Consider the following 17,232-nt stretch of genomic DNA (forward strand, 5'->3'; position numbering starts at 1 on the left):
GAGGCAAGGGTGTCAGGATGGCCGAGCGGTCTAAGGCGCTGCGTTCAGGTCGCAGTCTCCCCTGGAGGCGTGGGTTCGAATCCCACTTCTGACAGACCTATCCTTTGGCTGCAGACAGAGACTTCAGTCTTCTGCCACGTTGGGCCAGCAGGGCGTTAACTTTGACAAAACAACGCATTAGGCAGATGCTAGTATTAATTGGGCAGGCGTTGAAGGCAAGGATGAGTTTTTAGACACTTTTTGAAAATGGTTAAAGCCTCCGCTGCTCGAATTGAGATAGGCAAGCAGATCCACCAGCTGGGAACAGTCCAGGAAAAGGTCCTTGAGAGTGATTTTGTGCCTCTTTGGGATGGCACCACGAGGCATCGTTCACTTGCAGAAAGCAAGCATAGTTCTGAACCAGCGACTTTAGGTATGTTGCTGCAGAGCCAGTGGTTATCTTGTAGGCAAACATCAGTACCTTGAATCTGATGCGAACAGCTATTGGTAGCCAGTGCAAAATTATGAAGAGAGGTGTGACGTGGGCTTTCTTTGGCTCGTTGAAGACCACTCTCGCTGCTGCATCCTGGATCAGTTGCAGAGGCTTGATAGTACGTGCCGGAAGACCCGCCAAGGGAGCGTAACAGTAGTCCGGTCTGGAGGAAAACAGAGAGCTTGGACAAGGAGTTGTGTGGCCTGCTCTGATCGGAAGGGTCTAATCTTCCGAACGTTGTACAAGGCAAATCTTCAGGACCGGGCCAGTGCAGCAATATGGCCTTTGAAACTTCACAAAACCTCAGGAGGACGTGGCCACGTGTTACATGAATATGAGAGGGATGCTATTACTGCCTTCGTGTAGCATTAGCCAGCATGAATGCAGAATTTGACTTCATTGGAAATAAAAGGATTGCACGGGCCTACACGCAATGTCGCTAGATGAGAATTCAGGGAATTTACCTGGACCTCACAGTTTTCCACAAAGCATCATTTCACCTGCCCTGAAGAGGAGCTGTGGCCTTTTGCCCCCAGGAGACACAGGGAAAACCAACCACGAAAGGGGACAGAGAACCTCACTCTGTCTTTCTGAGCCACGGGTGTCAAACTCAGTCCCCGGAAGGCCGGAGACCTGCAGAGTGTAGATTTCAAGCCTGATTGAACACACCTGATCCAACCAATCATGCCCTTCAGGCTCATTTGAAAACTACACGCCTTGTGTGTTTGAGAAGGGTTGGAACAACACTCTACAGGGCTCGGGCCCTAAAGGAATTTAGTTGATACCCCTGGTCTAAGCTCTCTCAGTTATCAGAAAAAAGCACCACCCTGCCCCGTGTGAGGCTCGAACTCACGACCTTTCAGATTATGAGACTGGTTTCAGGTGTGGCTCGGACAGGCCATCTATAGCCAGGCAAGGGTGTCAGGATGGCCGAGCGGTCTAAGGCGCTGCGTTCAGGTCGCAGTCTCCCCTGGAGGCGTGGGTTCGAATCCCACTTCTGACAGACCTATCCTTTGGCTGCAGACAGGAGACTTCAGTCTTCTGCTACGTTGGGCCAGCAGGGCATTAAACTTTGACAAAACAACGCATTAGGCTAATGCTAGTATTAATTGGGCAGGCGTTGAAGACAAGGATGAGTTTTTAGACAACTTTTGGAAAATGGTTAAAGCCTCCGCTGCTCGAATTGAGATAGGCAAGCCGATCCACCAGCTGGGAACAGTCCAGGGAAAGGTCCTTGAGAGTGATTTTGTGCCTCTTTGGGATGGCACCACGAGGCATCGTTCACTTGCAGACAGCAAGCATAGGTCTGAACCAGCGACTTTAGGTATATTGCTGCAGAGCCAGTGGTTATCTTGTAGGCAAACATCAGTACCTTGAATCTGATGCCAACAGCTATTGGTAGCCAGTGCAAAATTATGAAGAGAGGTGTGACGTGGGCTTTCTTTGGCTCGTTGAAGACCACTCTCGCTGCTGCATCCTGGATCAGTTGCAGAGGCTTGATAGTACGTGCCGGAAGACCCGCCAGGGAGCGTAACAGTAGTCCGGTCTGGAGAAAACAGAGAGCTTGGACAAGGAGTTGTGTGGCCTGCTCTGATCGGAAGGGTCTAATCTTCCGAACGTTGTACAAGGCAAATCTTCAGGACCGGGCCAGTGCAGCAATATGGCCTTTGAAACTTCACAAAACCTCAGGAGGACGTGGCCACGTGTTACATGAATATGAGAGGGATGCTATTACTGCCTTCGTGTAGCATTAGCCAGCATGAATGCAGAATTTTGACTTCATTGGAAATAAAAGGATTGCACGGGCCTACACGCAATGTCGCTGGATGAGATTCAGGGAATTTACCTGGAACCTCACAGTTTTCCACAAAGCATCATTTCACCTGCCCTGAAGAGGAGCTGTGGCCTTTTGCCCCCAGGAGACACAGGGAAACCAACACGAAAGGGGACAGAGAACCTCACTCTGTCTTTCTGAGCCACGGGTGTCAAACTCAGTCCCCGGAAGGCCGGAGACCTGCAGAGTGTAGATTCAAGCCTGATTGAACACACCTGATCCAACCAATCATGCCCTTCAGGCTCATTTGAAAACTACACGCCTTGTGTGTTTGAGAAGGGTTGGAACAACACTCTACAGGGCTCGGGCCCTAAAGGAATTTAGTTTGATACCCCTGGTCTAAGCTCTCTCAGTTATCAGAATAAAGCACCACCCTGCCCCGTGTGAGGCTCGAACTCACGACCTTCAGATTATGAGACTGGTTTCAGGTGCGGCTCGGACAGGCCATCTATAGCCAGACAAGGGTGTCAGGATGGCTGAGCGGTCTAAGGCGCTGCGTTCAGGTCGCAGTCTCCCCTGGAGGCGTGGGTTCGAATCCCACTTCTGACAGACCCATCCTTTGGCTGCAGACAGAGACTTCAGTCTTCTGCTACGTTGGGCCAGCAGGGCGTTAACTTTGACAAAACAACGCATTAGGCTAATGCTAGTATTAATTGGGCAGGCGTTGAAGACAAGGATGAGTTTTTAGACACTTTTGGAAAATGGTTAAAGCCTCCGCTGCTCGAATTGAGATAGGCAAGCCGATCCACCAGCTGGGAACAGTCCAGGGAAAGGTCCTTGAGAGTGATTTTGTGCCTCTTTGGGATGGCACCACGAGGCATCGTTCACTTGCAGACAGCAAGCATAGGTCTGAACCAGCGACTTTACGTATATTGCTGCAGAGCCAGTGGTTATCTTGTAGGCAAACATCAGTACCTTGAATCTGATGCCAACAGCTATTGGTAGCCAGTGCAAAATTATGAAGAGAGGTGTGACGTGGGCTTTCTTTGGCTCGTTGAAGACCACTCTCGCTGCTGCATCCTGGATCAGTTGCAGAGGCTTGATAGTACGTGCCGGAAGACCCGCCAAGGGAGCGTAACAGTAGTCCGGTCTGGAGAAAACAGAGAGCTTGGACAAGGAGTTGTGTGGCCTGCTCTGATCGGAAGGGTCTAATCTTCCGAACGTTGTACAAGGCAAATCTTCAGGACCGGGCCAGTGCAGCAATATGGCCTTTGAAACTTCACAAAACCTCAGGAGGACGTGGCCACGTGTTACATGAATATGAGAGGGATGCTATTACTGCCTTCGTGTAGCATTAGCCAGCATGAATGCAGAATTTTGACTTCATTGGAAATAAAAGGATTGCACGGGCCTACACGCAATGTCGCTAGATGAGATTCAGGGAATTTACCTGGAACCTCACAGTTTTCCACAAAGCATCATTTCACCTGCCCTGAAGAGGAGCTGTGGCCTTTTGCCCCCAGGAGACACAGGGAAACCAACACGAAAGGGGACAGAGAACCTCACTCTGTCTTTCTGAGCCACGGGTGTCAAACTCAGTCCCCGGAAGGCCGGAGACCTGCAGAGTGTAGATTCAAGCCTGATTGAACACACCTGATCCAACTAATCATGCCCTTCAGGCTCGTTTGAAAACTACAGGCCTTGTGTGTTTGAGAAGGGTTGGAGCAACACTCTACAGGGCTCGGGCCCTAAAGGAATTTAGTGTGATACCCCTGGTCAAAGCTCTCTCAGTTATCAGAAAAAAGCACCACCCTGCCCCGTGTGAGGCTCTAACTCACGACCTTCAGATTATGAGACTGGTTTCAGGTGAGGCTCGGACAGGCCATCTCTAGCCAGGCAAGGGTGTCAGGATGGCCGAGCGGTCTAAGGCGCTGTGTTCAGGTTGCAGTCTCCCCTGGAGGCGTGGGTTCGAATCCCACTTCTGACAGACCTATCCTTTGGCTGCAGACAGAGACTTCAGTCTTCTGCTACGTTGGGCCAGCAGGGCGTTAACTTTGACAAAACAACGCATTAGGCTAATGCTAGTATTAATTGGGCAGGCGTTGAAGACAAGGATGAGTTTTTAGACACTTTTGGAAAATGGTTAAAGCCTCCGCTGCTCGAATTGAGATAGGCAAGCCGATCCACCAGGTGAGAACAGTCCAGGGAAAGGTCCTTGAGAGTGATTTTGTGCCTCTTTGGGATGGCACCGCGAGGCATCGTTCACTTGCAGAAAGCAAGCATAGGTCTGAACCAGCGACTTTAGGTATATTGCTACAGAGCCAGTGGTTATCTTGTAGGCAAACATCAGTACCTTGAATCTGATGCCAACAGCTATTGGTAGCCAGTGCAAAATTATGAAGAGAGGTGTGACGTGGGCTTTCTTTGGCTCGTTGAAGACCACTCTCGCTGCTGCATCCTGGATCAGTTGCAGAGGCTTGATAGTACGTGCCGGAAGACCCGCCAAGGGAGCGTAACAGTAGTCCGGTCTGGAGAAAACAGAGAGCTTGGACAAGGAGTTGTGTGGCCTGCTCTGATCGGAAGGGTCTAATCTTCCGAACGTTGTACAAGGCAAATCTTCAGGACCGGGCCAGTGCAGCAATATGGCCTTTGAAACTTCACAAAACCTCAGGAGGACGTGGCCACGTGTTACATGAATATGAGAGGGATGCTATTACTGCCTTCGTGTAGCATTAGCCAGCATGAATGCAGAATTTTGACTTCATTGGAAATAAAAGGATTGCACGGGCCTACACGCAATGTCGCTAGATGAGATTCAGGGAATTTACCTGGAACCTCACAGTTTTCCACAAAGCATCATTTCACCTGCCCTGAAGAGAAGCTGTGGCCTTTTGCCCCCAGGAGACACAGGGAAACCAACACGAAAGGGGACAGAGAACCTCACTCTGTCTTTCTGAGCCACGGGTGTCAAACTCAGTCCCCGGAAGGCCGGAGACCTGCAGAGTGTAGATTCAAGCCTGATTGAACACACCTGATCCAACCAATCATGACCTTCAGGCTCATTTGAAAACTACACGCCTTGTGTGTTTGAGAAGGGTTGGAACAACACTCTACAGGGCTCGGGCCCTAAAGGAATTTAGTTTGATACCCCTGGTCTAAGCACTCTCAGTTATCAGAAAAAAGCACCACCCTGCCCCGTGTGAGGCTCGAACTCACGACCTTCAGATTATGAGACTGGTTTCAGGTGCGGCTCGGACAGGCCATCTATAGCCAGGCAAGGGTGTCAGGATGGCCGAGCGGTCTAAGGCGCTGCGTTCAGGTCACAGTCTCCCCTGGAGGCGTGGGTTCGAATCCCACTTCTGACAGACCTATCCTTTGGCTGCAGACAGAGACTTCAGTCTTCTGCTACGTTGGGCCAGCAGGGCGTTAACTTTGACAAAACAACGCATTAGGCTAATGCTAGTATTAATTGGGCAGGCGTTGAAGACAAGGATGAGTTTTTAGACACTTTTGGAAAATGGTTAAAGCCTCCGCTGCTCGAATTGAGATAGGCAAGCCGATCCACCAGCTGGGAACAGTCCAGGGAAAGGTCCTTGAGAGTGATTTTGTGCCTCTTTGGGATGGCACCACGAGGCATCGTTCACTTGCAGACAGCAAGCATAGGTCTGAACCAGCGACTTTACGTATATTGCTGCAGAGCCAGTGGTTATCTTGTAGGCAAACATCAGTACCTTGAATCAGATGCCAACAGCTATTGGTAGCCAGTGCAAAATTATGAAGAGAGGTGTAACGTGGGCTTTCTTTGGCTCGTTGAAGACCACTCTCGCTGCTGCATCCTGGATCAGTTGCAGAGGCTTGATAGTACGTGCCGGAAGACCCGCCAAGGGAGCGTAACAGTAGTCCAGTCTGGAGAAAACAGAGAGCTTGGACAAGGAGTTGTGTGGCCTGCTCTGATCGGAAGGGTCTAATCTTCCGAACGTTGTACAAGGCAAATCTTCAGGACCGGGCCAGTGCAGCAATATGGCCTTTGAAACTTCACAAAACCTCAGGAGGACGTGGCCACGTGTTACATGAATATGAGAGGGATGCTATTACTGCCTTCGTGTAGCATTAGCCAGCATGAATGCAGAATTTTGACTTCATAGGACATAAAAGGATTGCACGGGCCTACACGCAATGTCGCTGGATGAGATTCAGGGAATTTACCTGGAACCTCACAGTTTTCCACAAAGCATCATTTCACCTGCCCTGAAGAGGAGCTGTGGCCTTTTGCCCCCAGGAGACACAGGGAAACCCACACGAAAGGGGACAGAGAACCTCACTCTGTCTTTCTGAGCAACGGGTGTCAAACTCAGCCCCCGGAAGGCCGGAGACCTGCAGAGTTTAGATTCAAGCCTGATTGAACACACCTGATCCAACTAATCATGCCCTTTATGCTCATTTGAAAACTACAGGCCTTGTGTGTTTGAGAAGGGTTGGAGCAACACTCTACAGGTCTCGGGCCCTAAAGGAATTTAGTTTGATACCCCTGGTCTAAGCTCTCTCAGTTATCAGAAAAAAGCACCACCCTGCCCCGTGTGAGGCTCAAACTCACGACCTTCAGATTATGAGACTGACGCGCTGCCTAACTGCGCCAACGAGGCCCATGGGCTAAAGGGGGCCTGAACAGAGATAAAGTAGCTTCTAGGTCCCTGGTTTCAGGTGTGGCTCGGACAGGCCATCGCTAGCCAGGCAAGGTTGTCAGGATGGCCGAGCGGTCTAAGGCGCTGCGTTCAGGTCGCAATCTCCCCTGGAGGCGTGGGTTCGAATCCCACTTCCTACAGACCTATCCTTTGGCTGCAGACAGAGACTTCAGTCTTCTGCTACGTTGGACCAGCAGGGCGTTAACTTTGACAAAACAACGCATTAGGCTAATGCTAGTATTAATTGGGCAGGCGTTGAAGACAAGGATGAGTTTTTAGACACTTTTGGAAAATGGTTAAAGCCTCCGCTGCTCGAATTGAGATAGGCAAGCCGATCCACCAGGTGAGAACAGTCCAGGGAAAGGTCCTTGAGAGTGATTTTGTGCCTCTTTGGGATGGCACCGCGAGGCATCGTTCACTTGCAGAAAGCAAGCATAGGTCTGAACCAGCGACTTTAGGTATATTGCTACAGAGCCAGTGGTTATCTTGTAGGCAAACATCAGTACCTTGAATCTGATGCCAACAGCTATTGGTAGCCAGTGCAAAATTATGAAGAGAGGTGTGACGTGGGCTTTCTTTGGCTCGTTGAAGACCACTCTCGCTGCTGCATCCTGGATCAGTTGCAGAGGCTTGATAGTACGTGCCGGAAGACCCGCCAAGGGAGCGTAACAGTAGTCCGGTCTGGAGAAAACAGAGAGCTTGGACAAGGAGTTGTGTGGCCTGCTCTGATCGGAAGGGTCTAATCTTCCGAACGTTGTACAAGGCAAATCTTCAGGACCGGGCCAGTGCAGCAATATGGCCTTTGAAACTTCACAAAACCTCAGGAGGACGTGGCCACGTGTTACATGAATATGAGAGGGATGCTATTACTGCCTTCGTGTAGCATTAGCCAGCATGAATGCAGAATTTTGACTTCATTGGAAATAAAAGGATTGCACGGGCCTACACGCAATGTCGCTAGATGAGATTCAGGGAATTTACCTGGAACCTCACAGTTTTCCACAAAGCATCATTTCACCTGCCCTGAAGAGAAGCTGTGGCCTTTTGCCCCCAGGAGACACAGGGAAACCAACACGAAAGGGGACAGAGAACCTCACTCTGTCTTTCTGAGCCACGGGTGTCAAACTCAGTCCCCGGAAGGCCGGAGACCTGCAGAGTGTAGATTCAAGCCTGATTGAACACACCTGATCCAACCAATCATGACCTTCAGGCTCATTTGAAAACTACACGCCTTGTGTGTTTGAGAAGGGTTGGAACAACACTCTACAGGGCTCGGGCCCTAAAGGAATTTAGTTTGATACCCCTGGTCTAAGCACTCTCAGTTATCAGAAAAAAGCACCACCCTGCCCCGTGTGAGGCTCGAACTCACGACCTTCAGATTATGAGACTGGTTTCAGGTGCGGCTCGGACAGGCCATCTATAGCCAGGCAAGGGTGTCAGGATGGCCGAGCGGTCTAAGGCGCTGCGTTCAGGTCACAGTCTCCCCTGGAGGCGTGGGTTCGAATCCCACTTCTGACAGACCTATCCTTTGGCTGCAGACAGAGACTTCAGTCTTCTGCTACGTTGGGCCAGCAGGGCGTTAACTTTGACAAAACAACGCATTAGGCTAATGCTAGTATTAATTGGGCAGGCGTTGAAGACAAGGATGAGTTTTTAGACACTTTTGGAAAATGGTTAAAGCCTCCGCTGCTCGAATTGAGATAGGCAAGCCGATCCACCAGCTGGGAACAGTCCAGGGAAAGGTCCTTGAGAGTGATTTTGTGCCTCTTTGGGATGGCACCACGAGGCATCGTTCACTTGCAGACAGCAAGCATAGGTCTGAACCAGCGACTTTACGTATATTGCTGCAGAGCCAGTGGTTATCTTGTAGGCAAACATCAGTACCTTGAATCAGATGCCAACAGCTATTGGTAGCCAGTGCAAAATTATGAAGAGAGGTGTAACGTGGGCTTTCTTTGGCTCGTTGAAGACCACTCTCGCTGCTGCATCCTGGATCAGTTGCAGAGGCTTGATAGTACGTGCCGGAAGACCCGCCAAGGGAGCGTAACAGTAGTCCAGTCTGGAGAAAACAGAGAGCTTGGACAAGGAGTTGTGTGGCCTGCTCTGATCGGAAGGGTCTAATCTTCCGAACGTTGTACAAGGCAAATCTTCAGGACTGGGCCAGTGCAGCAATATGGCCTTTGAAACTTCACAAAACCTCAGGAGGACGTGGCCACGTGTTACATGAATATGAGAGGGATGCTATTACTGCCTTCGTGTAGCATTAGCCAGCATGAATGCAGAATTTTGACTTCATAGGACATAAAAGGATTGCACGGGCCTACACGCAATGTCGCTGGATGAGATTCAGGGAATTTACCTGGAACCTCACAGTTTTCCACAAAGCATCATTTCACCTGCCCTGAAGAGGAGCTGTGGCCTTTTGCCCCCAGGAGACACAGGGAAACCCACACGAAAGGGGACAGAGAACCTCACTCTGTCTTTCTGAGCAACGGGTGTCAAACTCAGCCCCCGGAAGGCCGGAGACCTGCAGAGTTTAGATTCAAGCCTGATTGAACACACCTGATCCAACTAATCATGCCCTTTATGCTCATTTGAAAACTACAGGCCTTGTGTGTTTGAGAAGGGTTGGAGCAACACTCTACAGGTCTCGGGCCCTAAAGGAATTTAGTTTGATACCCCTGGTCTAAGCTCTCTCAGTTATCAGAAAAAAGCACCACCCTGCCCCGTGTGAGGCTCAAACTCACGACCTTCAGATTATGAGACTGACGCGCTGCCTAACTGCGCCAACGAGGCCCATGGGCTAAAGGGGGCCTGAACAGAGATAAAGTAGCTTCTAGGTCCCTGGTTTCAGGTGTGGCTCGGACAGGCCATCGCTAGCCAGGCAAGGTTGTCAGGATGGCCGAGCGGTCTAAGGCGCTGCGTTCAGGTCGCAATCTCCCCTGGAGGCGTGGGTTCGAATCCCACTTCCTACAGACCTATCCTTTGGCTGCAGACAGAGACTTCAGTCTTCTGCTACGTTGGACCAGCAGGGCGTTAACTTTGACAAAACAACGCATTAGGCTAATGCTAGTATTAATTGGGCAGGCGTTGAAGACCAAAAAACGTTCCTCTCTCGGACTCAGAATCGGTCTCCTTCCTGAGCAGTATGATGGTTGTACATTCCCATGTTTTTTATACTTGCGTATTATTGTCTGAACAGATGAACATGGGACCTTCAGGCATCTGGAAATTGCACCTAAGGATGAGCCACACTTGTGGAGGTCCACAATTCTTTTCTTGATGTCTTGGTTGATTTCTCTTGATTTTCCCATGATGTCAAAGAAAGAGGCTCTATGTTTAAGGTGTGCCTTTATATGCATCCATAGGCGTGCCACCAATTAACTAAAATGGAATCAATTAACCTATCAGAAGTTTCTTAAGCTCAGAATGGTATCATCTGGAGTTTTCTTTTTTGTTTAAAGACACATTAAACTTAGTGTATGTATACTTCTGATTTTGATGAAAATGATAAAAAAAAATACATAAAAGTACTCCCTCGCTAAATTCTGACATTTAGCAAATGCAAAAAAAAATTATATTTATTGATCTAAAACAGAAAAAGTTTACTCTGATTTAATGTATGACAGTAAAGAAATAAAAGTTTTTGTGTTTTTATCTTAAGTGTATGTAAATATCTGGTTTCAACTGTATCTTATAGGCAAACATCAGTACCTTGAATCTGATGCGAACAGCTATTGGTAGCGAGTGCAAAATTATGAAGAGAGGTGTGACGTGGGCTTTCTTTGGCTCGTTGAAGACCACTCTCGCTGCTGCATCCTGGATCAGTTGCAGAGGCTTGATAGTCCATGCCGGAAGACCCGCCAAGGGGGCATAGCAGTAGTCCAGTCTGGAGAAAACAAAGAGCTTGGACAAGGAGTTGTGTGGCCTGCTCTGATCGGAAGGGTCCAATCTTCCGAACGTTGTATAAGGCAAATCTGCAGGACCGGGCCAGTGCAGCAATATGGCCTTTGAAACTTCACAAAACCTCAGGAGGACGTGGCCACTGTCGTCGCTCCAGTTTTATATCCTTCCATCTCCTCCGTGGGACTCGAGACCGGTGGGTCGGGCAGGTGTCCCTCATCTCCAATCACTCCACCGGCCTCGCTCTTTCCCACGACTCTCGGCCCCGCCCCACTCGTCACATCATTATATTGAAGTACAAATCCAAACACCAGAAATGTTATGCATTTTATGAATAATGAAATGTTATGAAAAGTATGCATTTTATTTATTCACATGCAGTATGGTTGTTGGTATTTAGCAGTTAAAACCTATTTTTTTTTACTTGAATTTAAATACTAACTTTAAAATATCAAGGAGTTTATAAATTAAAAAGGATAAAATGTCACAGTGCATGTTAAATTGCCTAAATGAACTTGTGTTTATAATGATATTAGAACTAACAATATAATACAAATTTTTTTTACTCCTGTATAAAATGGAACAGCAACCTTTATATCAAACATTTTTAAATCGTCCACAGCTGAGCAACGCGAGAGGGGGATCTGCGCCAGAGCGCGTAAAGTGAATGCGATGAACAAAGTCATTGTCAGATGCAATGGAAAAACAAAACAAAACAAAAAATAGCCTAGATTAGGCCCATGCAGGCTCTGCTCTAAAGTATATAATACTTATAATTACTGTTAACCCAGAGTAACAAATTTTAATCGCCCTTTTTCATTTGCTGCATGTTTTCTTTATTTATTTAATTTTAAACACGCTAAAATTACTTAAGTTTTTGAGAGAAAAAAATATATATGAGTTGTGTATAGGTTTCATTTAAGCGGATTAATCACCTATTTAGTTTGCTGTATTTATATATATATATATATAATTCATGTATAAATTGCATTTTATTACATTTAGAAATAATAACGGCTGGCTTAATAACGTTATCATGTACCAACAGGATATATTTAGTTCCCTTCACTTTACAACAAATCCTTTAAATTTAACAAATATATCAGAACTAAACAAGAATTAAAAATATAGAATTCTAATGGATAAATATAATTGCAGTATATAATAATATAGGCTTAGCTATTAACAAACAAAATAATAATAATAATTTAAAGCTAAGCATAAGGTAAGTTTGGCTTTCTCATTCTCTCACTCGGGCGAAATCCCTTTCCATATCCGTGATGTTGCCCATTTGAAGCTTAAGTATTATTCATGAGGTAAAATAGGCTTTGTTGTTCACGCATGTTTCAGTATCGATGGAAAAAATTCATAATTAACAATATGTCAGTGTTGACGCTGAATGTCTGGTGAACGACTGCTGTTTCCAGTGAATATGTGCATGAAACACCAGCGCGATCAAACAGCAGAAACAGAAAATACTAAATTTATTTCATTCATTCAAAAAATGCATAGTGTTAGTAGTTTGAAAAAATCAAGAATAAAAACTTAATAAAAAAAATAAAAAGTTAATAATAATTATTGCTAAATGCTGGACCGTTCCCATTTCGCTCTGCATATGGAACCTGAAGATTTCTTTTAAACCAAGAATGAATCGAAATGAAAATGAAATGAAAATATTTTGGTTTTTATTCGTCTATATATATATATATTTATATTTATACATATATACATACATGGGCCTTATATTTATTTACTGTTTAATAACAAGAGTATGCATATGATCCTTTATGTAAAGGTCTTCTTTTAATTTTTGATGAGTAGACTGTAGCCTTAGACTATCTTACATTTTAAAATTAACTCACTGTAAATCTTTGAATATTTTTTAAAGATGTTACAATGTTATTTCATTATGTTTTTGTTGTTTTGCTTCTTCCTTTTATTTCATCTTACAATTACATTCATTTCGCAATCCGTCCCTTTGCGTCACCTGGCGGTAGTTTCACAAATGATTTTAACACGCGACTGAATTACAGTTACCACTGCAGCAGTACACTCGGCGGTAAAGCCCAATTAGGATGTCTACCTACTGTACATGCACATTTATACCTGGTAGTTCAGTAAAAATCAGTGTCACTCAAGTCTCCTTCATTATAATTGGTTATACTAAGCTGGTCACTGGTTTGTCATATGACTGTTAGTTCTACTGTTTTAAGCACTTTATGGGTAAGTAAAGATGATTTAATCATAGATACTCCTTCTGATCACAACACTCAAGCTATGGAAGCTATCTTAAGGGGATAGCACCCCAAGGATGCACTGTTTTTATGTGTATTTATGCTTTGATTTGAAATAAAACAGTGCATCTTTGTGGCACAGCTGACGCGGAAGAACACAGGCAGTTGTTGACAAAACATTTGTTAAAGTCATTATTTTTGTTTTCTTCACTTTACGGTTAGGGTTGAACACTGATGGCAGACGGACTATTCTGATGACAATTTTTCATACTTTTCTGGACTTTGACGGTGTAGCTTACTTGGCACCCTATGGGACAGTCACAAGCCTCCCAGTTTTCATCCAAAATATCAATAGTTTTTATGGGTTTGGAAAATGATTCATGACAAAATTTTGGGGTGGAGTATCCCTTTAAAGACAGAGCACTGTCAGAAATGCAACAGGCTATTGCAAGTATACTTTTCAATTCAATTCAAGTTTATTTGTATAGCACTTTTTACAATACAAATCATTACAAAGCAACTTTACAGAAAATTATGTTTCTACAATATTTAGTAGTAGCTTATAGTGGTGTATAGTATAGTGACTGTCAGTTTGTGCGCATCTGACAGGATTTTTAGAAAAAAATAATACAAGACGTAGTCAGCAAGACGATGAATTTTCATATGATGCAGTCACACATGTAACAATAATTGTTAGTTCTGTTTGTTGATTCAGGGTTAGCATCATCTGTGGTCCTCTGAGGGTCAGCATCATCTCTTCTCAGGTGTTCTGGATCCAGACTGGAGCTTGTGTAAATCCTAGTTACATAAATCCCGTGTCAAAACATAGAAACAAAATAGAGACATCATTAGCATAGCTGCTGATCCAACAAAGTAAAACTAGTTTAACCCAAGCTAATGAATAAAAATGCACATTTGATCAGATCCAACTACACTCACAATTTAAGAGATACATTATTCGAATGCTTGGCGAAAGATATGCGTTTTTAATCTAGATTTAAACAAAGAGAGTGTGTCTGAAACCCGAACATTATCAGGAAGGCTATTTCAGAGTTTGAGAGCCAAATGTGAGAAAGCTCTACCTCTTTTAACCTCCTGAGACCCGAGAGTTTGCCTGGTGTGCATTTTATAATTGTTCTTGCTATTTGGGATATGTAGGACACAAGTATAAGACCTAAAATTTGTTTATGTACAGGAAGTAGTTTTTGCAGAAAAAGATGTCGTAATGTGAGGACAGTGGGTCTATCATAACTTTTTGAAATATTATTTGCTGTTGGGGCCAGAAGGTCCTAATTAGTCAAAATTCAAAATTCTATCTTACTGTATGACACACACAGACTCCATTGGTACAAAAAGTTAATTTGACACATTTTCATAGTTTATTTGAAAATGTAAACATCAGAGTGTAAAGCCTACATAATGTAAACAGCCTGAAACATGGCCACTACCATGCGAAACTCAAAAAACTTAATGATAGATTTACTTGGGGTGACATTTTCCTGGTTATCTCAGCAGCCAGCTGTTGGTAAGGGCAAGATCCATAAAATGCATCAGCATGCAAATTTTTCACTACTTTGTCCGCACAGACATTCGGTAGTAACTTATCATTCTATCTGACATGTCTACACCTCACATCTTTGAGTTGTTCTCGCGCACAATGCTTGGTCTTGTCATGGTCACATACTTTTTTCCCTTCTTGGACCACCACTGGCAAGTATCTTCTGGCTGCTCTGAGTGAACAGTAGAGAGCATCACAACTGGCTTGTTGTCGTACCACTTGACCACACATAGTTTCCCATCTGCCCTGGTTACTGTGGAGACGGCACCTCTCCCTTGGTGTTTCAGGGTTTTGTCATTGGGTAACTTGATCATTGCTTGTTTGACTTAGCCCTTCATCACTGTACCAGTAAGATAAATATCATCCTTCAGCATGTGGTCAACTGCTTGTATGGTGGAAGAGAAGCGATCACAATACACTTGTGTGCCAGCAGTGAGGGTTTCAGAGAGACGTTTGATGACTAGTGTTCCTAGACCCAGACCTGAACCTTCGAAGCAAGAGTTTTTGAAGCTTTATAGACTTCAAAGTCTAGCATGAGTCCATCCACAGGTGCCAGCACAAAGTTCTTCATTCCCACTGGATTTGGCTTTAGTGGCACGTATTGTCGGAATGGACAGGCCCCTGTAAATGTGATCATCTGCTCAACTATTGAGACGCATTCTGCACGAACCTGAAGGTGGCAGCCGGTAAGTATACAGTCCATAAAAGGCCTCACCTTCCAGAATTTGTTGGTTTCCCTCTTATCTTCTGATACATCATAGTCAATAACTACTTTCAGATGGCTCCTAAGTTTGAAGAAGCGATCACGTGACATTGTGTTGTGGATTTGTAGGGCATTGGACCAAAACATCCTTATCTGTGGATAAGGCATGCAAGACATCAAGATTGCTGCTCCAAAAAAGTGATAAATCTCATCTACCGAAGTGGAGAGAGATCTCCCACTTTTACCCAGTGACATGGAATTTGTGCAGTCAGCAATGAGTTTCATCAGAGTCAATGTACTGCTCCACATAATCCAGTGGCTGCCAACCTGTTTGCACATCTTTCAGTCCATCATCTCCATCCTGAAACTGGATCAAATTTGGTCTAAATGGAGCAGACCTCCAGCGTTCTCCACGTCCAGCATTCCTTGGTTCTGGTCTGGGCTCTCCATGTCTCTGATCTTCCTAATCAAGCTCATCACCCTCAACACGCTGTTGTGTACATCCACGTCTGTGCACTTGTGTATGATTTGGCTCACTTTCATTTTCAGAGTCAGTATCTTCAGCTGCATCAGGTGGTGTGTACTCTTCACCGGAATCATCTCCTGATGAATCAGGTGGTGAAAAATCAGGATGTTCATCAATAAGGTCAACATCTTGTAAAATGACTTCATCCACAGCAAGATCATTAACTTCCCCATCTGAGATGTCCTCCACCTCAGAGTTGTTTGCAATTGCCATGAGCAATTGTTCTGCTCTTGACAATGAAAGTTCCACTGTAATAACGTAAAAAAAAATAGAGATCCAGCTGGGGTTTGAGTAGGCCCATCTGCCGATATCTGATATTTACTAGAATGATTTACCTGCTTCCGGCTTTGCTACCGGCTGCTTCCGGCTTTGCTACCGTTCGGACGTTCTAGCTTACTGCTCTGCGCTTTGCTTCTTATTTCTGTACTTTTCTCTGATTTTTCTAAGATTTTTACTTCAGCAGATCAGCACAGTGCTCAAACAACAGATTTTTGGCACAAACGCTAAGACTAAAAACACTGGGACTGGAATAATACTACAAAAAGAAGACTTTGTCTCCCACTGCGAACAGCTTACATTCTGGAGACTGGAAAACAACTGCCTACCAAACAGAAGAGAGAGAAAATGCCTCCTGTTGGATCTACTTGTTGCATGAACTGCTGCAAACTTCTACAAAGGATTGTGATTCTTGAAACAAAGTTCCTTTCTGGACTTCCAAAACAGACGGAACACTTAGCAGACCGTCGTCATGGACCCCCTCAGCAAACAGCCGGTGACTCCCATGAATCTTCTGAATCTCAACAGTTTACACCAAGTGTAGAGGAACAATCCGAAACTGATCGCCAGACTAATCGTTGGCACAAACAGGGAGCAAGAACCAAAGGAACACGATATATCAGATTGTCACGAGTTTCTCGTATTGCTGCCATAGCTTCCTCTACCCCAGATTCGACTATGACAAGGCTTGTAAATACCGGTATTCTACCACCCCTATACATCTGGAGAACAGATTTCAAGCATTAATAAATGTGGGTGAGGAATCCCCAAATGTATTTAAACATGGATCTGATCAGCCAGCATGCTGCCTTCCTCAAGCAACGGTCTCTGATGTGAACAAGGAACTTCAGAACATTCTGATGAAGCACAAGACTGCAAATCGAATCATCATCCATGTGGGGAAGAATGATATTCGGAAAGAGCAGTCAGAACTCCTTAAGGACTTCATTGAACTCTTTGATACACTTCAAAGACTCAAAGTTCAGTCGTTCATCAGTGGACCACTCCCAGCAAGGGGAACAAATATGTTTTCACGGTTGCTTGGGCTGAACACATGGCTACAAAAATCTTGTAATACAAAAGGAGTAAATTTCATCGACAACT

General features: G+C 45.3%; 8 non-coding genes across 8 annotated transcripts; all 8 read left to right on the top strand.

The window, feature by feature from the left end:
- The first annotated feature begins 11 nt into the window (after nt 1-11).
- On the top strand, nt 12-94 carry trnal-cag (transfer RNA leucine (anticodon CAG)). Its single transcript has one exon. It is a non-coding gene; the product is annotated as a tRNA-Leu (tRNA).
- A 1,298-nt stretch (nt 95-1,392) lies between these two features.
- trnal-cag (transfer RNA leucine (anticodon CAG)) lies at nt 1,393-1,475 on the top strand. The gene has a single exon. It is a non-coding gene; the product is annotated as a tRNA-Leu (tRNA).
- Nucleotides 1,476-2,772: 1,297 nt separating this feature from the next.
- trnal-cag (transfer RNA leucine (anticodon CAG)) lies at nt 2,773-2,855 on the top strand. Its single transcript has one exon. It is a non-coding gene; the product is annotated as a tRNA-Leu (tRNA).
- Nucleotides 2,856-4,150: 1,295 nt separating this feature from the next.
- trnal-cag (transfer RNA leucine (anticodon CAG)) lies at nt 4,151-4,233 on the top strand. Its single transcript has one exon. It is a non-coding gene; the product is annotated as a tRNA-Leu (tRNA).
- A 1,295-nt stretch (nt 4,234-5,528) lies between these two features.
- On the top strand, nt 5,529-5,611 carry trnal-cag (transfer RNA leucine (anticodon CAG)). The gene has a single exon. It is a non-coding gene; the product is annotated as a tRNA-Leu (tRNA).
- Nucleotides 5,612-6,985: 1,374 nt separating this feature from the next.
- trnal-cag (transfer RNA leucine (anticodon CAG)) lies at nt 6,986-7,068 on the top strand. The gene has a single exon. It is a non-coding gene; the product is annotated as a tRNA-Leu (tRNA).
- A 1,295-nt stretch (nt 7,069-8,363) lies between these two features.
- trnal-cag (transfer RNA leucine (anticodon CAG)) lies at nt 8,364-8,446 on the top strand. The gene has a single exon. It is a non-coding gene; the product is annotated as a tRNA-Leu (tRNA).
- A 1,374-nt stretch (nt 8,447-9,820) lies between these two features.
- trnal-cag (transfer RNA leucine (anticodon CAG)) lies at nt 9,821-9,903 on the top strand. The gene has a single exon. It is a non-coding gene; the product is annotated as a tRNA-Leu (tRNA).
- Nucleotides 9,904-17,232: the final 7,329 nt, after the last annotated feature.

Source organism: Carassius auratus, unplaced genomic scaffold (assembly GCF_003368295.1).
Source record: "Carassius auratus strain Wakin unplaced genomic scaffold, ASM336829v1 scaf_tig00214145, whole genome shotgun sequence".
NCBI lineage: Eukaryota > Metazoa > Chordata > Actinopteri > Cypriniformes > Cyprinidae > Carassius > Carassius auratus.